Below are 27524 nucleotides of genomic sequence, written 5' to 3'. Positions count from 1 at the left end.
TCATCTTTTAGGACCAAACAAATGGGTATTACTCATGATTTTGAGGTGACTCAGGGAGATGGTATGTCAGGATCTGTCTTTTTTTTTTTTTGTGCCCAAATTGTATCCAACACATTCAGTATCACATCTTGGTGAAAGCAAATAGCTTATCACCCTTATTTCTTAAGAAAATTCAGTTAACATATAAGCTCTATGGGCTTGTAATGTATGGGTAGAAACGATAGTTAAACATATGGAAACAAGTTATGACCTAATGATCATGAGTAATTGGTAAATTCCTTAAAGGCGAAATCTTCACTTCAAATTGTCATGAAAGATAAGTCAGCAATGGACTTTATGAGCTTGTAATGTGGCTTAACAATGATAGCTAAAAAAAAAAAAAAAATAGAATTTTCAAGGACAACGCACTTAAGATCGCCTTCTTTCACAAAAATTGCCCCAGTTTTGGATTTAAAATCCGGGACCCCCTTTTTCTTATCAATCCTCTTTTTTCTTCAACAATCACTAAGGGAAATGCAACATTGGATGTCTTCGCATTTTTTTTTTTTTTCTATAATCATTTTTTCATTTTTTCCCAATTTTCTTTTCTCTCTCTTTTTTTTTTTTTACCAATACTGATATCCCAATGTCAATGATAAAATTGAAAACTCCCTAATTTGGAGTATATATGGCCCCTCTTTCTTTTCAACAGTGAAGACCAAAATATCAATGGTAGAGTCAAATTCCCCCAACTTGTAATTTTTCTCTTGCAAAAAATTTTGAGCATTTTTGCCATTTTTTTTTCAATTCTCAAATCTCCTTCCCCAGTGTGGGGGTGCGATCATAAGTGCTTTTGAAACGAACCACCAATTTAGACTCAAATGGGGATGCAAAGGATAGAAAGTGTTTGGATAGTAGAAACAATGGCCAAAGCATCATTCTTGTTTCTCATGACAACCAAAGTAAAGAATAGCCCATTGAGAAAATCCATTTCGTTTTGACATTTGAGAATTTTTCATGGATGGTCATGATCATTTAGATTTTTATTTGAAACGGAATTCTATTTTTGGAGGTTCAAATGGGAAAATAAATGATAAAATCTATATAGATAGAGAAACAAAAGCCTAAAGTATCATTCCAAATTTTCAAAACAAATAAAAAGTAATATACATTTTTGTTTTCACTCAGATGTGGATTGAATCTGGTTAGACACACTGGACATTTTCATAGTAAAATTGTCTCACTTTGAAGCTAGTCAATCAATGCGACTGACTTTGGAGGTTCAATAGAAGTGGACAAAAAATGAAAAAAGTGTCGGGGTTGATCTTTATGACAAACTATCAAATTTGTATGACCCCTTTTATTTTCGACTACTCCCATTGAATAGTTTAGATCACAAATCTAGTGTATGCAAAGAATTTTGGGAATTTGACGTGCACTCATGAATTTTGAACAAGAGGTCGAAAAATTTCAATTTTTATTCCTTAAAATCTATCATGAAATCTCTCAATGAGCAAATAAAGAATGAATATATACAAAACAATAATTGTCTAAATAAAAACTTTATTATTCAAATGTTTGAAATTTTTTTTTTTGGGTCAAATATAATACATGTGAGCAAATAAAAATCTCTAAAGAATACATTTTCAAATATATACACACTTTCTCCTTCTATCTTTTGAGACAAAATATATTAGAAACAATGAATCAAAAGATTTTTGAGATACTTTACACTAGCGTTTTCAAATGGATTTTTCATTCATTTTTTTCATCATCGTTTTTTTTTTTTTTTACATTGTAGGATCTGCCCAAGAATCAAGCAACACTTGTAATTTTCAAAATTTATCAGACCAAAAATATTATCAGATATAGGAAAAATATTTTTACCTTGTTGAAACAACTTTTATAAATGCAGGGGAGGGGGAAAAAATAAAAGCAAAATACCCAGAGTTAGTAAGCAAAACTGCAAAATCGGTATGCATGTCCTATGGGGGAACCCTTTTATGCCAAGAGTTGGCCTAGTATGAAAAATGCAATCCTCTGGGGTAGGCACCATACAATACCTGATGGATCCGATCGACTTATTGAGATTCAATGAAAAGACAATTTTGAAAAGACTGGATAATTGGAGTGACAAAAGACAATTTGTTCTAATAAAATGAGGACAAAGTCCGAATGGATTGATTGTTTTGATTGACACATAAAGTGATGTTAAAAATCAATTTAGTGTGAAAAACTTATTTTTGAAAGGATTGAAATATCTCGACTAGTTTCTTCGGTGAACCATAGATCGAAACTTTAAAAGAGAATAAACGAGTTAAATGGATCGAATGAAATTGATGGTTAGTTCAAAAAATTGACTGGATTATCCTAAAAATGAATAAAGTTGATCAAATGAATTGGATGGAATTGAGAATTTATTCAAAAAAAAATAAAAAAATAAAATTGATTAAATGAATAATGAATTGAATGGAATTGATGATTAATTCAAAATTGATTGTATTGGCCTAAAAATGAATAAATTGGTCAAATAGATTGGATAGAATTGCCAGTTTATTCAAAAATCGACTTGATCACTGACCAAATGAACAGAATGAAATTGATGATTTATTCAAAATGAAATTGAATGAAGATGAAATTAAAAACGAGCAAAATTGTAAGGATCGAATGATCTATAAAAAAAAATCGACTCAATCATATTAGATGTAAAAATGAAATGAATGAAATTGATGATTTATTCAAAATCGACCGAATTGCCCTAAAAATAGGTAAACTGGTCACATGAATTGAATGAAATTTAATTTATTCAAAATTGACCGAATCACCCTAAAAAAGGGTAAATTGGTCAAACGAAATTGCTGATTTATTCAAAATTGACTTAGTCCTAAAAGTGAAGAAATAGGAAAAAATGGATCGGATGAATTTGATGAATAAAATGGTCCAATGAAATTGATGGTTTATTCCAAAAATTGATTGAATTGTCTACCCATTGAAAATTTTCAAAAATTCATTATGATTCATTAGTCTATGAGCCTTCGAAAATCAAGATTTGGCCTTAACATACTTATCATCTCAACAATGAGGAATTTGTGAATTTCTTCAACTTAATGTCCTTTACGCAAGGGATTTTTACCAATTCTGATAAAATGGCCAAAAAGTGATTATTAAAGGCTCATATTCTAATGCGTAAAAACTGTTCCATTATTTTCAATGCCGTCACACGGAAGGGATCAAATCCTACCTTACCTTGTGCACTACCCCTTTGGATGGTACAAAAAATATAAACGTGTAAGTCTCATTGGATTATATATCCGAGACAAAAGGTGGTTTATTCCTATAACGGGATTCCCTAAATGGCATTCCCTCTAAGGTTTATGCATGATACCAATTTATCAAAGCGACTAAATATGCAGTATACAAATGAAACACGACCTAAAAGAACCCCCTTTTGTATGCCGGGGTGAGCCTAAAATGAAATGTAATCATGCTGTAAATGCGAAGCATTGAATTTAAACGTGTCATATCAAATAGGGTAGACTCCTAGAGAGTACCATGCCAGGACTCTTATTTTCTAGGATTTATGAATGCAATGGAGACAAAACCCAAGAAAAGTTAGTTCAATCAGACAAATACACATAACACATTGTAGCAAAGTAATACACAAAGATAAAACAATAAAGAGGGGTTGGATCCCTCCCCTCGTGAATAGTGTTCCTAATAGGGTAAGGCAGACTCTACCCTAGGTAAACTATCATGGATGCATGAGGTATCGGCTCACTAATGCATCTAGACTCGATAGGTTTTAGATCCCCGAGCCTTCAGACTTAGAAACCAAAGGTCATCAATCCCAAGGTTCTTTGTCGGTGGCTCGAGCGATTCCCCAGACATTGCTACGTGCACGTCGTGCCACGGCCACATGTCCAAGTGAATCTATCAAAAATTCTCAATTTTCGACTAAAAGCTAAAGGCTATCAACCCAAAGCTTAAAATGGAAGATTGAGTGACCCCTCGAATCATGCTACGCACACGTCGTGTCGCGATCACACATCCAAGTGGGTCGCCTAATCCTAATAGGGAAGAGTGGCGTGACAAGCCACTAAAGAAAAATAAATGAGGGATAAAATAAAACGTATGCACGTATGCTAGTGCTCGGTTTGGAGGGGAGGGATCGAGAACCAATGCGAGGCTCTAGGGTAATATCCCCCCATCCAAATGCAATGCAAAGCGCGGGATAACATACATAAACTATCCATCCATCAATCGTACACAAATAGATGAGGGAGTGAATTGATACGCGCGCAATGCAAAAAATCCTAAAAAAGAGAAAATGCAACCCTAAACATCCAAATGCGATAAATAAAAGGGTTAAAAAGAGAAAAGACAACTAAACCAAGTGCTTGGACTCTCTAGCGTCCCCAGTGGAGTCGCCAAGTTGTCGCGCCCCATTTTTCGTGATGGAAAAATATAAGTATAAAAATAGGTATTTACAAAATATGTAATCTTATTTTAAAATAAATGAAAAAGGACCTAGAATGGGACTTTAAAGAATGCGACAATTTGGGTCCAAAATTTAGTCTAAAAGGGTTTTTAAGAAAAAATAGGAGTCGCCACTTGGTATGAAATTTTGGTGTACCAAGTCACCCAAAAAATAAAGTAAAATAAAATAAAATAAAACCCTTTTTGACAACTCCAGTTCTTTGAAAACAAGAGAAAATGGATTCGGGAGTCACGGTTGAAGAAAGGGAAGGCAAAGGTTCGATTAACTCAAACCTAAGGCACCCTTTCAACCTAGTCTAAGCTAGTTGCGAGGTTTAGTCAAAATTTTCCTAATCTAACCCTTAATTTTATCACGTTTGGATGTTTCCTACATGGATGCAAATCTAAAAATATCGAAAGGGACAAAATGTTCATTCAAGGGTTTAATTGGATCAATCGCATTAATTGCGAAGGCCAAAATGAATCCTTGAAGGTGTCACGAGGATGCAAATGATGAAAAATAAAATAAAATAAAAGAAATTAAATTATATACATATATATAAGTGATCAAAGAAAAAGGGAATGCAACATAAAGGGTACGGGAGGCGAAAAAATTCGTGACATAATTTTCTTATACATGGATTAATAGGGTATTTAAACTATAGAGTTATAATCACCCATTTTCCATGTTTGAAAAATAATTATCCTAACATGAACAAGCAAATGAACTAGCTTAAATGAGATGCAATTCTAAATGACATGATTAACACCTATAGAGAATATGGGATAATATAATAGGGAATATCATACAAATGAGAAAATATCCTAAAAATGAAAATATGCATGAAAATGTAGTGAATAGCACACAAAGATGAATCTAACGCAAGACGGCCTAAAGGGTCTAGCGTTGGACTAGCCCATTTTTAAAAATCCTTACTAGCGTTGGACTAGCAAGTAAGCGGAGGGAGAAACCACAACTAGCGTTGGACTAGTGTGGTGACGTCATGCATTTTTAATACATAATAAGACAAGTAGACATAAATTAAAACAAATAAACACATAAGAGCACGTAGCACGTAACACATAAGCATAATATCTAGATGCAAAAATCCTAAGGAAAGCAAGTAAGGCACGTAACACATAAGCCACATAAGCACACAACCTATCTATTACATCGGGGAGCGCCTAACTACAATCTAAAAGGGGAAATAAAATAAAACAAATCTAATTATCCTATCTATTACATTTTTGTGGTATTTAAATGCCTCTCAAATAATTATAAAATTAACTAAAAAAGTATAAGAAAATTTAAATGATCATTCAAATCAAATAAACAAAGCATATAAAAATATATAAACATATAGGAGCACGTAAGAGCACATAAGAGCACGTAATTAACATTGAAATAATAATAATGAGGTACCTCCCTTTTGAAGTGGTGACTAAATGGAGTCAAATTGTCCTATTTATACTCACAATGAACAAAAGAATCATGGCACCAATTTAATTTTAAAAAAAAACAATAATAATAAAAGTACTAAGCTCACGCTAATATGTCAAACATAAAGAAATTTAAAATATCTAAAAATTACAAGTTGAATATGTTCAAAAGTAACATAATTAGTTATTGAAGAAAAGAAACAATCATAATAAAGAGAGCCAAAATTTGTCAAGGACTGAATTACAAAAAGTTGAAAACTTTTGGGGGACAAAAATTATATTTTCCAAAGTTCAGGGGTCCAAATTAAATGAAAGATAAAATTCAGGGACCAAAGTGAAATTAATTTAAGGACCGAGTTGAAAGGAATTTAAAATGTTCTGGGCCGCAGTGAAAGTACTTGAAAGTACAGGGACTGAAGTGCAAGTTCGTTTCTGATTTGGGCAAGAAGAGGGCATCGGGCCTCCCTTTTTATTTTACTTGGGCCAAACCTACCTAAGCCCAACTGAAAACCCAACCTAAAACACACAGGCCAGCCCGTCTTTTATCACTCAAACCCAACCAAAATATATGGACTCAAAACTCTTAGCCCAACAGAAACCCAAAAGAAAATAAACCAAAACCCATTTTCATAACCCAACCAAAACTAACTCTTGGCCCAACCGAAATAAAACATTAGCCCAAACCCCTTTTTTCTTTCTTTCTTTTCTTTCTCTTTTCTTCCCCATACGTTTCCTTTCCTTCTTCTTCGGCCAACCGAAGAAGCTTCAGCTGGTAGCCATGGTGGCGGCGCCACCGGACCGCCGGTCACCGGCGACTTTTCCAGTGGCCAAAATTTCTCAAAATACATCTTTCCACTCCATTTTTCGCGTAGGTTCCATTTCCGGAGTTAATTTTTACAAAAGATGACCCGAAGGTGGCCGAAAAGCAAAAAGCCAGTCCAGTTTTTTATTTTTTAAAACACTATAATCTTCACCAAAAATCTTAAAAATTATGCCAAAACCCTCCTTATAACTTCTACATTACAACTATAATCTAAGTTGAACAAGAAAACAACATAAAAAGGCTGAATTAAGGCAAAACAGTCCCTAAAATTCTTTTTGGCATTTTTTCAAACAATTAACATGCATTCACAGAAATCATCTTTTCCTTAATGTTTATTCATGGCTTTACCCCAAAATTTCAACAACACCAGCAGCAACAACAAGAAAACAGCAGGAACAACCAATAATACATGAATTCAACACGATAAAGAAAAAAAAACGGGAAATAGTTCAATGGAAGTGTTGATACCTCTTATGACCTTAGTTAAAATTGTTGATGAAATTCCAATCTCCTCGCGTCCGATTGCTTGCTTTCTTGTGCTTGATTCTGTGTGTGTATATTAGGAAAAGAGAGGGAGCCGAATGGAGAGAGGAGTTTTTCTTTTTTTTTTTCTTGTTATGGCTTGTCTTCTGTCCTGTGGGAGAGAGCCGAGAGAGGAGATTTTTGTAGCCAACAGTAGAGCCTTTTTTGTGTGTGTTTTTTTTTCCTCCTTTTCCCCCAGAGAGAGCCGAGTGATGTCTTGACTAGGAGTGTTAAGTTGGGCCAAATGATGATTTTTTCTTCCAAAGACAAGAAGTATGCATGGGCTATCAATGATGAATTTTTTACCAAAATGGGAAGAAATGTTAATGAGGATGGAGTGTAAAAATGGGTTAATAGTGGTTCTGATGAAACAAAATGATTAGAATGATTTTTTTTATTTTCTTAATTTTCCTTCTTTTGTTTTGTTTTGTTTGTTTGTTGTTTTTTTTTTAATTTTTCTTCTTTTCCTAAAACAAACCTGCAAAAATGAGAAAAATGCAAATTAAAATGCAAGAAAATAAATAACTCATTAAATAGAAAAAATTCAAGAAAATATTAAAAATTGACAAAAATTTGGTGTCTACAGCTTGTCCCTCTTTGTCTAGAGTTTCAAAGAAACTCAAGACAAAGACGTAGACACCAAATTGTTTACCTGTCTCTTCTAACTGCACCTGAGTTAAATTAAACAAGCTAACACTTGGTTGAAATTATTGGACAAAATGATGCAATAACATTGCAGAGCATATGACCGAACTCATGTAGAGTTGCCTACGTATCCCGCCATGGGAATCAGGTCAAACGTAGTTCGAATGCAAGTGAACCACAACGAAACAAGTGCATTGACCAACTATGGTCTTTGCAAAGTCGAAAAAGTCTGAGCTCTCAGAACTTCTAAACATGAAACACAAAATGAATGAGAAATCACAATTATTAGTCAAAACAGTCAAGAAAAGTAACTTGTCATAACTAGAAAAAGATGCGCGGAGGGACGCGGTTACGCTCCAACAGAAAATTAAATTTGTCTTTTCAAAAAAGATGCGCGGAGGGACGCGATTACGCTCCAACAGGAAATTAAATTGTCAAGAAGGGGAGATAGAAGGGTGCGCGGTGGACGCTGAGACTCACCAACAGGAAATTAAATTGATGCGCGCAGGGACGCGATTACGCTCCAACAGGAATTTAAATTTGTCAAGAATGGGAGATAGAAGGGTGCGCGGTGGACGCTGAGACTCACCAACAGAAATTTAAATTTATGCGCGGAGGGACGCGATTACGCTCCAACAGAAAATTTAATAGTCAAGATGGGGAGATAGGAGGGTGCGCGGTGGACGCTGAGACTCACCAACAGAAATTTAAAATGTCAAGAATGGAAGGTAGAAGGGTGCGCGGTGGACGCTGAGACTCACCAACAGAAAATTAAATTTGTCATTTAGGAAAAGATGCGCGGAGGGACACGATTATGCTCCAACAGAAAATTAAATTTGTCAAGAAGGGGAGATAGAAGGGTGCACGGTGGACGCTGAGACTCACCAACAGAAATTTAAAATGTCAAGAATGGAAGGTAGAAGGGTGCGCGGTGGACGCTGAGACTCACCAACAGAAATTTAAATTTATGCGCGGAGGGACGCGATTACGCTCCAACAGAAAATTTAAATTGTCAAGAAGGGGAGATAGAAGGGTGCGCGGTGGACGCTGAGACTCACCAACAGGAATTTAAATTGTCAAGAATGGAAGGTAGAAGGGTGCACGGTGGACGCTGAGACTCACCAACAGAAAATTAAATTTATCAAGAATGGGAGGTAGAAGGGTGCACGGTGGACGCTGAGACTCACCAACAGAAAATTAAATTTGTCAAGAAGGGGGATAGAAGGGTGCGTGGTGGACGCTGAGACTCACCAACAGGAAATTAAATTGATGCGCAGAGGGACGCGATTACGCTGCAACAGACAATTAAATTTGTCAAGAATGGGAGGTAGAAGGGTGCGCGGTGGACGCTGAGACTCACCAACAGGAATTAAATTGATGCGCGGAGGGACGCGATTACGCTCCAACAGAAAATTAAATTGATGCGCGGAGGGACGCGATTACGCTCCAACAGGAATTTAAATTTGTCAAGAATAGGAGATAGAAGGGTGCGCGGTAGACGCTGAGACTCACCAACAGGAAATTAAATTGTCAAGAAGGGGAGGTAGAAGGGTGCGCGGTGGACGCTGAGACTCACCAACATGAAATTAAATTGATGCGCGGAGGGACGCGATTACGCTCCAACAGGAATTTAAATTTGTCAAGAATGGGAGATAGAAGGGTGCGCGGTGGACGCTGAGACTCACCAACAGGAAATTAAATTGTCAAGAAATAACAGATTGGTGGGATAAAACCCGAATCCAATAAAATAAAACGGTCAGTGGGATAACACCCAAACCTGCCGAATCCCAACATGATATACAAAAGACACGTTATTGGGTTGAACCCGATGCTAACGGATGTGAAAAAAACATAACACACGTTAGTGAGTCAATACTCGATGCTAACGGTGATGAAAGACACGTTAGTGGGTTGGACCCAATGCTAACGGATGTGAAAAAAAATAGCACACGTTAGTGAGTCAAATCTCAATGCTAACGGTGATAAAAGACATGTTAGTGGGTTGGACCCGATGCTAACGGATATGAAAAAGTAAAACACGCGTTAGTGAGTTGTACTCGATGCTAACGGTGATAAAAGACATGTTAGTGGGTTGGACCCGATGCTAACGGATATGAAAAAGTAAAACACGCGTTAGTGAGTTGTACTCGATGCTAACGGTGATAAAAGACACGTTAGTGGGTTGGACCCGATGCTAACGGATGTGAAAAAATAAAACACGCGTTAGTGAGTCATACTCGATGCTAACGGTGATAAAAGGCACGTTAGTGGGTTGGACCCGATGCTAACGGATGTGAAAAAATAAAACACGCGTTAGTGAGTTGTACTCGATGCTAACGGTGATAAAAGACATGACACACGTTATTGCATGAAAAAGTTCTTGAATACTTACCTGAAAAATCATTTCAGAAATTGACTCAATTTGAATCAATTTTGTTCAACCAATCATCTGCTTTGCATTTTGACATTGTGGCTCAAGTTGGTGGATTTGTAATCTTTTTTTGTTTTTTTGTTTTTTTTGTTTTTTTTTTGTTTTTGAAAAAAAACAAAGGTGACAAATTCTAAAACTTGAAGAATACCAATGACAACTCTCCTTTCAAGAGATTTGAGAGGTACATACATGTGTCACTATCTTCTCGACTTTAAAAAACTTTTTTTTTTCACAAAGCCGATTTAGAATGTATTACCAAAATTGGAGCTCACTCCTTTTGATATTTGCCCCAGTGTAAATCATGTTTAACGAAAGCCACATTTTCATGCTTTTGAAAAAGCAAAAAGAGTGATCATATGATACCAATACCATGTGATTCCTTGTGCTCCTTTTGGCCCTGAGAACCATGCAAGCATGATCCTTCGATGTCAAAACTGCTCCTCAAGAGTTGTGCTGCAACTTGTTTTGAATCTTCTCCATTTTTCAGCATCAGTCAGCCATACCACACTTTGTACCACAAATCAACTTTTCTAATGACCAGATTTGAATGAATGGCCAGTATCTCAAGTGTCAGCAACCCGCTTTTCGTTCATGATTTTCTTGTGCTCCAAAATCTCACCTTGATGACCTCAACCTTTCGGATTTTCACAAAGGTCACACCTTTTTATTTTATTTTGTTTTCATTTTCTTCTTTTTTTTTTCTTTTTCATCATTCTCTTTTTTTTTTCTTTTTTTCTTTTTTTCTCATTCTTTTGAAGACACCCTTTCAGGTTTTCACCTAATGAACAAATCTTGTTAACGACATTTATCAACTCAGAAATGTATTTAAAGAAAGGATGGCATCAGCGCGACAACCATTCCCATGTAAAAATGGTGAAGGTGTACTGACATCAATTGCCATTTGATTAAGTGATTTTTATTAGAAATACCACTAAAGCGGAGGTCGAGACTTTATGATTTTTATGATGGGGGCATGTGGGGTGTAGAAAAAGTGTTAAACTTCAAAGCAAAATCTTCAAAGAGGTTTCAAAAATCCTAAGACCGCATTCTATCAATATTTGCCCCATTATGAGGGTATTAAAACCGAAAAAATTGCCCCAGTTTGGCTTTTGACTTCTTTTTTCTTTTTTTTTCATGACAAATAAGAGATAAAAATTTACCCCAGTATGGAGTTTGCAATCTTTAGGAGGGCTATCAAATGAAAGGTTGAATTATTCTGGAGGTTCAATGGGGAAAACTAGGGATAAGATGTTCAAAGAGAAAAGAAGAAGGCTCGCCTTTGATCCGCCATAGATGGTATTTCAAAAAGAAAAATCATATAATCAGATAAAGAATTTATTTCACATGTCTGAATTGATTGGCAGAGGAAAGACCTGTCCATCCAGTTCTGTAAGAATGGACGTTCCTCCGGATAGCACTCTTTGAACAATAAATGGCCCTTGCCAAGTCGGAGCAAACTTTTCTTTAACCTCCTCTTGAATCGGAAGAATTTACTTCAAAACCTTATCCCTCACTTCAAATAAGCAAGATTTGTCTTTCTTGTCATAACTAACGAACCATCCTTTGATGATAGCATTGTCCATGACAAACATTCAACCTCTTTTTCATCAATCAGAGATAGCAACTCATTGTGCTCCTTAATCCATTTGATTTCCTCTACCTAAGCCTTTGTCAAAATGTGCAAGGACGGGATCTCGGTTTTGGCATGTATTACCACTTCCATTTCAGCATAAGAGGGCAAGGTGTTGCCCTAACTTAGAAATGTAATCTCCAATGAAACGCTCCCAGAGTTCAATTGCAAAATTTGCAAAATCGAAGGAAAAACTCTCTTTTTTTTTCAATCCCCTTTTTTTTATTCTCTTTTTTTTTCGTTTTTCCATTTTTTCCTCCTTTTTTATTATTCTCTTCTTTTTTTTTCTTTCATTCCCCCTTTCTTTTCTTTTGTCTTTTGTCTTTACTTTTTTTTTTCCTTTATTCTTTCTCTTTTTTTTTCGCTTTTCATTCCCCCTTTTTCTTTTCTTTTCTCTTTTTTTTTTCAAGTTGGCTGCTAAAGTATGTACTCCTTTTGAGCAAATAGCCGATCCTCCACTTTGCAATGTAGCATTATTGCTCCATTTTTATTCGTGACTAATCTCCAAATTTGCAAGTTGAATTGCACTTTTTCCTCGATCTCAACCATAAACACCTGCATAAGGAGAATTTTTCAAAGCACTTGAATTTTTCAATTTTCAATTTTTTTTTGTTTTTTTTGTTTTTTTGTTTTTTTTTTTGAGTAATGATATAACAATTAACATTCATGCAAAGTGTTGACTTATCAAGATTTGAGAAATATACTTGACCTTGGACATACCCTACAAATGTATTAAAAATTTTACCTCAATTTGAACCTATTTGACAAAATCTCACAGATATATTACAAAAATTTTTGCCCCAATTTGGGTCTATTCTAAAATTTTATTCGAGTGATTCTCCATTTATTCGGACAAAACAAGAAAACTGTGTCTTCCAAAATTTAAAAAAACTAACATGCAATGTGAGTTGATGTACAATAGAAAAAATGCATTTTTCCACAAAAAACTTTAAATGCCATGTAGAAAGCTCCATGATAAATCTCTCAAAACAAAACCAAATTACAAAAGATCTCTTCCTCTTTTTGGGATCGATATCGAGGGAAAAGGGTCCTCTTCTCGTTGGCTCATCTTTTAGGACCAAACAAATGGGTATTACTCATGATTTTGAGGTGACTCAGGGAGATGGTATGTCAGGATCTGTCTTTTTTTTTTTTTGTGCCCAAATTGTATCCAACACATTCAGTATCACATCTTGGTGAAAGCAAATAGCTTATCACCCTTATTTCTTAAGAAAATTCAGTTAACATATAAGCTCTATGGGCTTGTAATGTATGGGTAGAAACGATAGTTAAACATATGGAAACAAGTTATGACCTAATGATCATGAGTAATTGGTAAATTCCTTAAAGGCGAAATCTTCACTTCAAATTGTCATGAAAGATAAGTCAGCAATGGACTTTATGAGCTTGTAATGTGGCTTAACAATGATAGCTAAAAAAAAAAAAAAATAGAATTTTCAAGGACAACGCACTTAAGATCGCCTTCTTTCACAAAAATTGCCCCAGTTTTGGATTTAAAATCCGGGACCCCCTTTTTCTTATCAATCCTCTTTTTTCTTCAACAATCACTAAGGGAAATGCAACATTGGATGTCTTCGCATTTTTTTTTTTTTTCTATAATCATTTTTTCATTTTTTCCCAATTTTCTTTTCTCTCTCTTTTTTTTTTTTTACCAATACTGATATCCCAATGTCAATGATAAAATTGAAAACTCCCTAATTTGGAGTATATATGGCCCCTCTTTCTTTTCAACAGTGAAGACCAAAATATCAATGGTAGAGTCAAATTCCCCCAACTTGTAATTTTTCTCTTGCAAAAAATTTTGAGCATTTTTGCCATTTTTTTTTCAATTCTCAAATCTCCTTCCCCAGTGTGGGGGTGCGATCATAAGTGCTTTTGAAACGAACCACCAATTTAGACTCAAATGGGGATGCAAAGGATAGAAAGTGTTTGGATAGTAGAAACAATGGCCAAAGCATCATTCTTGTTTCTCATGACAACCAAAGTAAAGAATAGCCCATTGAGAAAATCCATTTCGTTTTGACATTTGAGAATTTTTCATGGATGGTCATGATCATTTAGATTTTTATTTGAAACGGAATTCTATTTTTGGAGGTTCAAATGGGAAAATAAATGATAAAATCTATATAGATAGAGAAACAAAAGCCTAAAGTATCATTCCAAATTTTCAAAACAAATAAAAAGTAATATACATTTTTGTTTTCACTCAGATGTGGATTGAATCTGGTTAGACACACTGGACATTTTCATAGTAAAATTGTCTCACTTTGAAGCTAGTCAATCAATGCGACTGACTTTGGAGGTTCAATAGAAGTGGACAAAAAATGAAAAAAGTGTCGGGGTTGATCTTTATGACAAACTATCAAATTTGTATGACCCCTTTTATTTTCGACTACTCCCATTGAATAGTTTAGATCACAAATCTAGTGTATGCAAAGAATTTTGGGAATTTGACGTGCACTCATGAATTTTGAACAAGAGGTCGAAAAATTTCAATTTTTATTCCTTAAAATCTATCATGAAATCTCTCAATGAGCAAATAAAGAATGAATATATACAAAACAATAATTGTCTAAATAAAAACTTTATTATTCAAATGTTTGAAATTTTTTTTTTTGGGTCAAATATAATACATGTGAGCAAATAAAAATCTCTAAAGAATACATTTTCAAATATATACACACTTTCTCCTTCTATCTTTTGAGACAAAATATATTAGAAACAATGAATCAAAAGATTTTTGAGATACTTTATACTAGCGTTTTCAAATGGATTTTTCATTCATTTTTTTCATCATCGTTTTTTTTTTTTTTACATTGTAGGATCTGCCCAAGAATCAAGCAACACTTGTAATTTTCAAAATTTATCAGACCAAAAATATTATCAGATATAGGAAAAATATTTTTACCTTGTTGAAACAACTTTTATAAATGCAGGGGAGGGGGAAAAAATAAAAGCAAAATACCCAGAGTTAGTAAGCAAAACTGCAAAATCGGTATGCATGTCCTATGGGGGAACCCTTTTATGCCAAGAGTTGGCCTAGTATGAAAAATGCAATCCTCTGGGGTAGGCACCATACAATACCTGATGGATCCGATCGACTTATTGAGATTCAATGAAAAGACAATTTTGAAAAGACTGGATAATTGGAGTGACAAAAGACAATTTGTTCTAATAAAATGAGGACAAAGTCCGAATGGATTGATTGTTTTGATTGACACATAAAGTGATGTTAAAAATCAATTTAGTGTGAAAAACTTATTTTTGAAAGGATTGAAATATCTCGACTAGTTTCTTCGGTGAACCATAGATCGAAACTTTAAAAGAGAATAAACGAGTTAAATGGATCGAATGAAATTGATGGTTAGTTCAAAAAATTGACTGGATTATCCTAAAAATGAATAAAGTTGATCAAATGAATTGGATGGAATTGAGAATTTATTCAAAAAAAAATAAAAAAATAAAATTGATTAAATGAATAATGAATTGAATGGAATTGATGATTAATTCAAAATTGATTGTATTGGCCTAAAAATGAATAAATTGGTCAAATAGATTGGATAGAATTGCCAGTTTATTCAAAAATCGACTTGATCACTGACCAAATGAACAGAATGAAATTGATGATTTATTCAAAATGAAATTGAATGAAGATGAAATTAAAAACGAGCAAAATTGTAAGGATCGAATGATCTATAAAAAAAAATCGACTCAATCATATTAGATGTAAAAATGAAATGAATGAAATTGATGATTTATTCAAAATCGACCGAATTGCCCTAAAAATAGGTAAACTGGTCACATGAATTGAATGAAATTTAATTTATTCAAAATTGACCGAATCACCCTAAAAAAGGGTAAATTGGTCAAACGAAATTGCTGATTTATTCAAAATTGACTTAGTCCTAAAAGTGAAGAAATAGGAAAAAATGGATCGGATGAATTTGATGAATAAAATGGTCCAATGAAATTGATGGTTTATTCCAAAAATTGATTGAATTGTCTACCCATTGAAAATTTTCAAAAATTCATTATGATTCATTAGTCTATGAGCCTTCGAAAATCAAGATTTGGCCTTAACATACTTATCATCTCAACAATGAGGAATTTGTGAATTTCTTCAACTTAATGTCCTTTACGCAAGGGATTTTTACCAATTCTGATAAAATGGCCAAAAAGTGATTATTAAAGGCTCATATTCTAATGCGTAAAAACTGTTCCATTATTTTCAATGCCGTCACACGGAAGGGATCAAATCCTACCTTACCTTGTGCACTACCCCTTTGGATGGTACAAAAAATATAAACGTGTAAGTCTCATTGGATTATATATCCGAGACAAAAGGTGGTTTATTCCTATAACGGGATTCCCTAAATGGCATTCCCTCTAAGGTTTATGCATGATACCAATTTATCAAAGCGACTAAATATGCAGTATACAAATGAAACACGACCTAAAAGAACCCCCTTTTGTATGCCGGGGTGAGCCTAAAATGAAATGTAATCATGCTGTAAATGCGAAGCATTGAATTTAAACGTGTCATATCAAATAGGGTAGACTCCTAGAGAGTACCATGCCAGGACTCTTATTTTCTAGGATTTATGAATGCAATGGAGACAAAACCCAAGAAAAGTTAGTTCAATCAGACAAATACACATAACACATTGTAGCAAAGTAATACACAAAGATAAAACAATAAAGAGGGGTTGGATCCCTCCCCTCGTGAATAGTGTTCCTAATAGGGTAAGGCAGACTCTACCCTAGGTAAACTATCATGGATGCATGAGGTATCGGCTCACTAATGCATCTAGACTCGATAGGTTTTAGATCCCCGAGCCTTCAGACTTAGAAACCAAAGGTCATCAATCCCAAGGTTCTTTGTCGGTGGCTCGAGCGATTCCCCAGACATTGCTACGTGCACGTCGTGCCACGGCCACATGTCCAAGTGAATCTATCAAAAATTCTCAATTTTCGACTAAAAGCTAAAGGCTATCAACCCAAAGCTTAAAATGGAAGATTGAGTGACCCCTCGAATCATGCTACGCACACGTCGTGTCGCGATCACACATCCAAGTGGGTCGCCTAATCCTAATAGGGAAGAGTGGCGTGACAAGCCACTAAAGAAAAATAAATGAGGGATAAAATAAAACGTATGCACGTATGCTAGTGCTCGGTTTGGAGGGGAGGGATCGAGAACCAATGCGAGGCTCTAGGGTAATATCCCCCCATCCAAATGCAATGCAAAGCGCGGGATAACATACATAAACTATCCATCCATCAATCGTACACAAATAGATGAGGGAGCGAATTGATACGCGCGCAATGCAAAAAATCCTAAAAAAGAGAAAATGCAACCCTAAACATCCAAATGCGATAAATAAAAGGGTTAAAAAGAGAAAAGACAACTAAACCAAGTGCTTGGACTCTCTAGCGTCCCCAGTGGAGTCGCCAAGTTGTCGCGCCCCATTTTTCGTGATGGAAAAATATAAGTATAAAAATAGGTATTTACAAAATATGTAATCTTATTTTAAAATAAATGAAAAAGGACCTAGAATGGGACTTTAAAGAATGCGACAATTTGGGTCCAAAATTTAGTCTAAAAGGGTTTTTAAGAAAAAATAGGAGTCGCCACTTGGTATGAAATTTTGGTGTACCAAGTCACCCAAAAAATAAAGTAAAATAAAATAAAATAAAACCCTTTTTGACAACTCCAGTTCTTTGAAAACAAGAGAAAATGGATTCGGGAGTCACGGTTGAAGAAAGGGAAGGCAAAGGTTCGATTAACTCAAACCTAAGGCACCCTTTCAACCTAGTCTAAGCTAGTTGCGAGGTTTAGTCAAAATTTTCCTAATCTAACCCTTAATTTTATCACGTTTGGATGTTTCCTACATGGATGCAAATCTAAAAATATCGAAAGGGACAAAATGTTCATTCAAGGGTTTAATTGGATCAATCGCATTAATTGCGAAGGCCAAAATGAATCCTTGAAGGTGTCACGAGGATGCAAATGATGAAAAATAAAATAAAATAAAAGAAATTAAATTATATACATATATATAAGTGATCAAAGAAAAAGGGAATGCAACATAAAGGGTACGGGAGGCGAAAAAATTCGTGACATAATTTTCTTATACATGGATTAATAGGGTATTTAAACTATAGAGTTATAATCACCCATTTTCCATGTTTGAAAAATAATTATCCTAACATGAACAAGCAAATGAACTAGCTTAAATGAGATGCAATTCTAAATGACATGATTAACACCTATAGAGAATATGGGATAATATAATAGGGAATATCATACAAATGAGAAAATATCCTAAAAATGAAAATATGCATGAAAATGTAGTGAATAGCACACAAAGATGAATCTAACGCAAGACGGCCTAAAGGGTCTAGCGTTGGACTAGCCCATTTTTAAAAATCCTTACTAGCGTTGGACTAGCAAGTAAGCGGAGGGAGAAACCACAACTAGCGTTGGACTAGTGTGGTGACGTCATGCATTTTTAATACATAATAAGACAAGTAGACATAAATTAAAACAAATAAACACATAAGAGCACGTAGCACGTAACACATAAGCATAATATCTAGATGCAAAAATCCTAAGGAAAGCAAGTAAGGCACGTAACACATAAGCCACATAAGCACACAACCTATCTATTACATCGGGGAGCGCCTAACTACAATCTAAAAGGGGAAATAAAATAAAACAAATCTAATTATCCTATCTATTACATTTTTGTGGTATTTAAATGCCTCTCAAATAATTATAAAATTAACTAAAAAAGTATAAGAAAATTTAAATGATCATTCAAATCAAATAAACAAAGCATATAAAAATATATAAACATATAGGAGCACGTAAGAGCACATAAGAGCACGTAATTAACATTGAAATAATAATAATGAGGTACCTCCCTTTTGAAGTGGTGACTAAATGGAGTCAAATTGTCCTATTTATACTCACAATGAACAAAAGAATCATGGCACCAATTTAATTTTAAAAAAAAACAATAATAATAAAAGTACTAAGCTCACGCTAATATGTCAAACATAAAGAAATTTAAAATATCTAAAAATTACAAGTTGAATATGTTCAAAAGTAACATAATTAGTTATTGAAGAAAAGAAACAATCATAATAAAGAGAGCCAAAATTTGTCAAGGACTGAATTACAAAAAGTTGAAAACTTTTGGGGGACAAAAATTATATTTTCCAAAGTTCAGGGGTCCAAATTAAATGAAAGATAAAATTCAGGGACCAAAGTGAAATTAATTTAAGGACCGAGTTGAAAGGAATTTAAAATGTTCTGGGCCGCAGTGAAAGTACTTGAAAGTACAGGGACTGAAGTGCAAGTTCGTTTCTGATTTGGGCAAGAAGAGGGCATCGGGCCTCCCTTTTTATTTTACTTGGGCCAAACCTACCTAAGCCCAACTGAAAACCCAACCTAAAACACACAGGCCAGCCCGTCTTTTATCACTCAAACCCAACCAAAATATATGGACTCAAAACTCTTAGCCCAACAGAAACCCAAAAGAAAATAAACCAAAACCCATTTTCATAACCCAACCAAAACTAACTCTTGGCCCAACCGAAATAAAACATTAGCCCAAACCCCTTTTTTCTTTCTTTCTTTTCTTTCTCTTTTCTTCCCCATACGTTTCCTTTCCTTCTTCTTCGGCCAACCGAAGAAGCTTCAGCTGGTAGCCATGGTGGCGGCGCCACCGGACCGCCGGTCACCGGCGACTTTTCCAGTGGCCAAAATTTCTCAAAATACATCTTTCCACTCCATTTTTCGCGTAGGTTCCATTTCCGGAGTTAATTTTTACAAAAGATGACCCGAAGGTGGCCGAAAAGCAAAAAGCCAGTCCAGTTTTTTATTTTTTAAAACACTATAATCTTCACCAAAAATCTTAAAAATTATGCCAAAACCCTCCTTATAACTTCTACATTACAACTATAATCTAAGTTGAACAAGAAAACAACATAAAAAGGCTGAATTAAGGCAAAACAGTCCCTAAAATTCTTTTTGGCATTTTTTCAAACAATTAACATGCATTCACAGAAATCATCTTTTCCTTAATGTTTATTCATGGCTTTACCCCAAAATTTCAACAACACCAGCAGCAACAACAAGAAAACAGCAGGAACAACCAATAATACATGAATTCAACACGATAAAGAAAAAAAAACGGGAAATAGTTCAATGGAAGTGTTGATACCTCTTATGACCTTAGTTAAAATTGTTGATGAAATTCCAATCTCCTCGCGTCCGATTGCTTGCTTTCTTGTGCTTGATTCTGTGTGTGTATATTAGGAAAAGAGAGGGAGCCGAATGGAGAGAGGAGTTTTTCTTTTTTTTTTCTTGTTATGGCTTGTCTTCTGTCCTGTGGGAGAGAGCCGAGAGAGGAGATTTTTGTAATTTTTATTAGCCAACCCAAAATTGACCCAATACCCAATTTACCCAACTCAATCTCTCAAATTAGTGGGTGGGTTGGGTGGGTTGTTGGGTTTTGGGAATAATTGCCAGGTCTACTTACCAAAATTAAGGATCACATGTTGCAAATGAAAGAAAGTACTGACCAAAATTCTGCGTATGATTGAAGTACATCCAACCAATTTTGCATCATAAACTGACGCGTTCCTTGCCCTATGCCAAACAATCATAACCATAAGTTGAGAATCTATCTTCCTTGAAAAGCTCCGAAAATCATTCACTTACTGTTCTAGGAGCAAAAAAGCTGAATCTGAAAGCCTCCATGCTAAAGTCTTAAATGCTGCCTCTGCATCGGAGAGCACGACAGGCCTTTTCTCATTGAGATTATCTACTGAAACTGGTTGGGGCAGTTCCAGCTCTTGCAGCAGTGCGTTGAAATCACTGAGCCAAGGAATGCGATTGGGATCTTGTAAATGGTCAGACAACAGGGTCAAAAGTACCGCATTCTTCACATTTTGAATAGAACTGTCAAGCAAATCCTCCTGTTGTACTTCTGCTAAAGGCAATGCTTTTCCTAACTCCTTGAAATCAGTGATGTATTGATCTTCCAATTTCAAGGCTGGAACTGTCGAAATCCAGGAAAATATGTTATAACATCAGTTGATATGCGCATAAAGTAATGAACCATGCAACAAGTCAACTTTTTAATGTTTTCAGACTCGGCCCGGGAATCGACTCGGCCGAGCTCAGGGGTCAGGGGTCAATGGGTTCGACCGGGGTCAATAGGGGTCGAACCGGATGACGTCATATATACGTCATATATAGATTATATATATATATATATTCCTGCAAATCAAATTTACAAAATATAACCAAAGAACCCAATCATCTAAATTTATATCCAATTCACCAAATTCATCCAAACTCACAAAATTTATAAAATAGAAATCTCATACATGTTTAATCCCTGACAAATAGCAATCCAAATAAGGTAACAAGCTCATGTTCAAATGCTTGATAAATATCAATCTAAATAAAACAACACGTTCAATTTCTAAACCAAAGAACTATCTAAGCCATTCTTTATCTTCATCTTCATCTTCATCACCCTTTTCTCCAATTTCATAACTTTCGATATCGATGTCATCAAGATCATCCTCATCATCAAGCTGACATTAAAAACTACAGAAGACTGAAGAGACATTGAGGTAGGAAATTACACTAAAGACTGCTGCTTTATTGGACCACAGGACATTAAAAACTGCATTAAATGGTTGTAGCATATTATTCTACCATTTATGTCCATGGTACTAGTACGGCTGATAATTGTATCCATCAGCCTTTGAGGTAGGAAACACATAAGTTGGTCAACAAAACTACAGAAGAGACTCATTCATGTAACAGACATTATTAACTTTTGATCCAGTGTATTCTCAAAACGAAAAGATAACTATTCGCTTGGACTGTGTGATCATTATCAACTTAAAAATTCTTGATCCAGTGTATCCAACCAGTTTGCACTGGTACTGATGCTATAACAGAGAAACGTGAAGGGACATATAAGCATGGTTGTGCGAATTATAACCAGTAAATGGTTAACCCAGATGGAACAGACAAAGAAAAGTAACCAATCATCAATGGAAGAAACTTGAAAACAAGAAGAGACAATCAAATTCAAATTTCCAGATTCTCTAATAAGGACGTGATATTCTCACCCATAATATCAAAATCCCAAATGCCAGCATAATAAATAAAAAAAATACTGAAATTTTAGTCATAGATCAACTTCAACATAATGAATTAGCCATCTTCACGACTGGTTTAGATTATAAAAATTACCAGATTTAGCTTCGGTTCACCAGCGTGTTAATTACTTGATTGAACCTTGAAATCTGAAGAAACTGGTGGTGTTGCGGCAGTGGAGGCTAGAGATTGAAGGACAAGTGACTAACGGCAACCTTGATTAAGCGACGATCGGTGAATCTCAAATGCCAGCGGTGGAGGCTTTTAGATTTTAGGGTTATTGGAGCTGAAGAAGAAAGGAAGAAAAGTACGGAAAGAGAAGCAGAGGAGCTGACCCCAAGTTTTGATAATTTCGTCTCTTTTTTAGTTGGTCAGTCCAACTTTTGACTGAAAAAAAAAGGCAGAAAGGGCAAAAAAAAAAAAAAAAAACCGGGTTTGATCAAATTATCCGGTTCACCGGTCAAACCCGGAGCAAACAAGGAAAACTAGTAGCATCTTTTACTAGGAAATCACCTTTCCTTAACACATTAACTACAAGCCAAATGCAACATCTAGAACCAATTGGAGAAACTTCACACAAATCACAGGAAAAAAAAAAAGCGATACACAGGGAATAGCAGAAAATGCATAAATGATCCCCAATAGTTCAGTTCCCAAATGCATTAAAAAGAAATCAGCATAGATAATACCAAGCAAACTAATGTTAGACGCAAATGAGAACATATACAAGGCGTAATAACTTCTACCAAGAGTTGGATGTACCTTTAATATTCTCATCTGAAACATCTCGGATGCTGAATATATTTATGGCATACTTCAAGTATACATACCAAGTCATCGACTCCAGGGATGGGGAAAGTAAGTCAGGGAATCCCAACTCTCGTGCATGAATTATCAATTCTTTCCCATTCACCACCCTGCATATCAGTTACATTTGACAGTAAGGCAAAATATTACACTTTGACAAATGAAATTAGTTTACTATGATTCCATTCGCTACCCAGTTTATGACGAGGAGGATGAAGCTGCTTGCGAATCCATTGGAACAATGGAAACTGTGTGAATCGGAATCACTTTGGTTGAGATTGATACACCTTCAGCAAAATCCAGTTTCGAAAACAAAGAGTCACCTGTTCATGTTACAAGAGCAAAACATATTTCACGAACTAGTGATGAAAAGAAAATCATATAACAGACTATAATTAGGCCAAATGTAGAACAAATCTGGTAGTATGTCCCACATAGTGTATTAGTCTTACGACTAAGATCAAAGACAGACAAATTGCAAAATAGTCGGACAAAGTATATTTGTTAGTTTGCTACCTTTTAGGTTTGATTGTCTACCTGACTAGGTAAACCATTCATGACAAGACAATTTTGAAAGTACAAAAAATTTCAGCCAGCCAACGCCATGGTCAAATAAAAAGCATTCCCAGAAGGATCCTTATACTTCAAAACATGCATTCAGGAGCAATCAGCCAGCAGAACTTGACTGCCACACAAACTGGTGATTAGTTCCGCAAAATAAAATTAGTGACTTCGATAGTTGGATGTTGTAGTTAAATAAAACATCACCTATCAATCAAAAACATGATGGCCTATTCATTTTATTCGTCACTGGATCTTAAAATTGTTGATTCATTCCTTGAACAAGGCACACTTTCTAAGCACAAAAAACTGAAACGAAAACAGAACAGTGGAGATTTAACCATTCGAAACTGAACTTATACATAATATCCTCGCACAACTTCAGACAGACGGTGTTCCTTACCAAATATACTTCTTTCTTCAGCCAGACATAAATTTGCCTTGAGACCGAATTCTTACCCCAGAAAAAAACTTGCCTACTACTTGTGGCCTAACAGACGTGTATAGATATATATATTTATACTGGTTACAGGTCGCCAGTGTATCAGGAAAGCCAAGCAGAGGTACAGCAAATGGCAGGTTAACGCGATAGGGAATAAAACAGAACGTACTAAACGAAACAGAACGCACTGAGTTTGTTTGGATAAGAGTTTATTTGGATGATTTATTTGAGATATTTACTGTAGCACTTTTTGTGATGTGATATATGTGAGATAAAAAGGTGATTGGGAAAATAAAAAGGTGATTGGGATTTGTGAGAATAAATTAAGCAAACCAAATTTTCTCTATCCAAACAAACTGCCCCGGGGCGGAATTGTTTAGTTCACTATATTATGTATATATATATACACACACACACTAAAAAGCTTCAGTATTCGTCAAGTAAAAAAGGTGGGATCGAGAAAATGTGAATGTTAGCATCTTTTGGTATTCCTCTGGGATATTAATTTATGACATGGTTTGCGTCCAAAGTGTTGTAAAAGACGAAGTCACTCCACTCTCGCCTATTTACATTAGCTCTAAGCAGCGTAGCACGTAGTACTATATATTTAGGGAATTGCTATAATATTTATCCCTTTTTTTTTTCTGAAAAAAACACCCCCATTCTTCGTTCCAAGTGAATTCTTAATTGATTTCTACAAAGCGAACCCACCTGCCTGTACTGGAAGCTTCAAATTTCTTGACTAAATTCTTTTAAAAAGAAAAGCTTGCCCAACGCCCATTCGAACAAAGGGCAGGGGCAGTGACAACCACCTGGAATTGTTCACGTCTCTGACTCTGAGGTGCGAACAAGGCAGGCGCAAACTCAAATTGAAGGGTCTAAATAATGTCGTCTATGTAATTCCAACACAATAAATATGTACGAGTCCACATAAATGATAGTTGAATGCAATTGCCTGAAATTATTTTTCGATTGTTTTTCAACCAACACTTTCTTTTGGGTAATTAAGTGCACTAAAGATTAAATAACATCTGTCAAAATTATTTCACCCTATATTTCCTTTTTTTTTTTTTTTTTTAAACCAAAACACTACTCTTTCGATCACACGTTCTAAACTCCTTTTTTCCTCCTTACCGGTTAATTACCATATACGAGCACTCTATCACTAGCAACGGTAATGGAGAAAGGACTGATAAGATCATGTCATCAAAAAGACAAAAAGTCTGCACCAACCTTTTTCAACTAAAAAGTGCAGGTACTGAGCATTATGCGGTGTTTTGTCTTATCTTGAAATCAGCTACATATTGACACGTGCGAGGGGGGTTAGGATCTTTTTTACATCATTCAACGTTTGGGTTAAATGCTCTGAATCCTCCTATTCCAGTTACACTTTACCCTCTACGTTTTATAAATAAGTACTTTGTCCTGTTCTAGGGCAAAAGTATCTCTTCTATATTAATTATTTTATTTATTTTCTTTTTTTTGGGTCCTTTTTATTCTTGTCCCCTTTCTTCATTTTTTGGAATTTTTTTCTATTCTTCATTGGCCAACTAATTTCTTTTCTTTGTTATTATTATCTACATATTATTTTTAATCTTCTTCAACTTATTCTTTATTTATTTTATCTTTTTTACTTGTTATTATTAGAAATAATAATGATCACAAAATCTACTCTATGATAAAGTACACGTTAATTTAATAATGCACATGAAATATTTCAAATGGTATTTAAATTAGCACATCTGGAGCTTAGATACTTAATTTTTAACGACAACAGTAACAAATAAGATTGTAATAATATGATGTTTAATCAACTGTAAATAACAAAAAAAACCATATGTAATAATAAATAAATAAACATACTAGTTTCTTCATTAATTTGGTATATGGTTTTAAATATTAGGTAATTTAAAAATTTTGGTTTGCTAATGTCTATTTAAATAGTCAAATTGGTAGTTATATACACCTTTGATTATAACGAACATATATTATTATATCATGTTATATAGTTTGTCCTCAATTTTTTAACCGTGTAAATTAATTAATTAATTAAGAATGAAATTAGAAGTGAAACAAAACTACAATATTACAACAAATATAGAATTAATAATACAAATAGAAAAGTGAAGAAAATAGTGAGATGAAAGAAGTGAAAAAAAAAAAAAGAAAAGAAAATAATGGAAAATGAAAAACAAATAAATGAATGAAGAAAAGAAAAAAATATATATTCCTGCAAGGATGCTATTGCCCTAAAGGTCGGCAAAGTGTCTATTGAGTGGGTTTAGAGGGCTAAAGCAGAGCTGAGAGTAAAGTGTAGGGGTTAAGCGTATTTTACTCTTAATTTTATGTATTTCCGTTAAGGATTACTGGTGCTCGTATAATATGTCGATACAGCAGGCCCGAAATTCTGAGTGACAGCTGTCCGTATCAGGCAAATGAACACCCAAACTTAAAAACAAAAGTCAATTATTTTGGCTAAGGCAATATATAATTCTTAAACTAAACAAGATTATGCAGTTTGGAAGTTGCCCTGTTCCTGACAAAGGAAAGTTCCTCTTTAATGGATAAAAGGACTGTACTATATTAATCAGAAAAAAAACTTGGTCGACGTCCATTCTTGCACGAGTGGATGTTGGCACTTGCCAACCTGGTCTTCTCTCTGTCTTTCTTCTCTTTCGAGATTCTAACTATAATGTCATGATAAAATTTAATTTCATATTTGCATACCTTAATACCAAGTCAATTTTGTTTATTAAAGGCTCATTAATGAACTAAAAGATTGATGAAGAGATACTACTGACAATATTTGAATTCTGGGGCCCAAGTATAATTTTTTTTAAAAAAATTAATATTACAACAAAAAAAATTGTAAATAAAAAAAGAGACGTGAAATGTGAGTTTACCATGCTAACGTACTAGTTAGAAAATCCGAAAAAAAAAAAAAAGAAATTCTTGTCCCTGTCAGGACTGTGGAATATGCTTTTCTTCTTCTTGTTTTTGTTCCTTAGAATATTACAAAATGCTAACTTGTGAAGCTAGCGCCCGTAGAATTTTTAGTTGAACAATTCGCCTGTACCAACACTCAGGGGTTGGCTCAGATGATCGCAGGCTAGTGGTTACAAATATGATGGTCATGTGTTTGAGCCCCATTTTATCAATTGTGTGTCCTCAGGGACGGGTGCATAGCCGCAAGGTGATTAGTCTAGTATAAGCTGGGATATTCCTACGTTGAAAAAAAAAATTCGCTCCAACTTGAATCGTCTAGTTTGTCAAGGAAAAAAAAAAAAAACTCAGAAACTTCGTAAATGAAATGAAAAATATGAAATTGTTGAGGCTGTGTTTTTCTTTACTTTATCTCTGGAATCAAAAGTACCAGGATATAAATTTCTTAAAATTTTATTTCATTTTGCTTTTCACAATTTCTAGTTTTACATAATTATTCTACTACTGATAGAAAAGATTGTATCTGTAGCTTCTACATTTATTTACTGAAAAAAAAAGCTAGCACATCTGTTTGGATATAGGGTATTATTTGAAATAATTACTGTAGCACTTTTTGTG

At 34.7% G+C, this 27524-nt stretch overlaps 1 long non-coding RNA gene across 1 annotated transcript; it reads right to left on the bottom strand.

Moving 5' to 3' along the window:
- Positions 1-1622: 1622 nt before the first annotated feature.
- LOC113719050 (uncharacterized) lies at positions 1623-22533 on the bottom strand. The gene is made up of 4 exons (XR_011825405.1): positions 22250-22533; positions 20696-21035; positions 20557-20623; positions 1623-7718 (listed from the first exon to the last, which is right to left on the bottom strand). It is a non-coding gene; the product is annotated as an uncharacterized lncRNA (long non-coding RNA).
- Positions 22534-27524: the final 4991 nt, after the last annotated feature.

Source organism: Coffea arabica, chromosome 11e (genome assembly GCF_036785885.1).
Source record: "Coffea arabica cultivar ET-39 chromosome 11e, Coffea Arabica ET-39 HiFi, whole genome shotgun sequence".
Lineage (NCBI taxonomy): Eukaryota > Viridiplantae > Streptophyta > Magnoliopsida > Gentianales > Rubiaceae > Coffea > Coffea arabica.
This window is presented reverse-complemented; position numbering and strand designations above follow the sequence as displayed.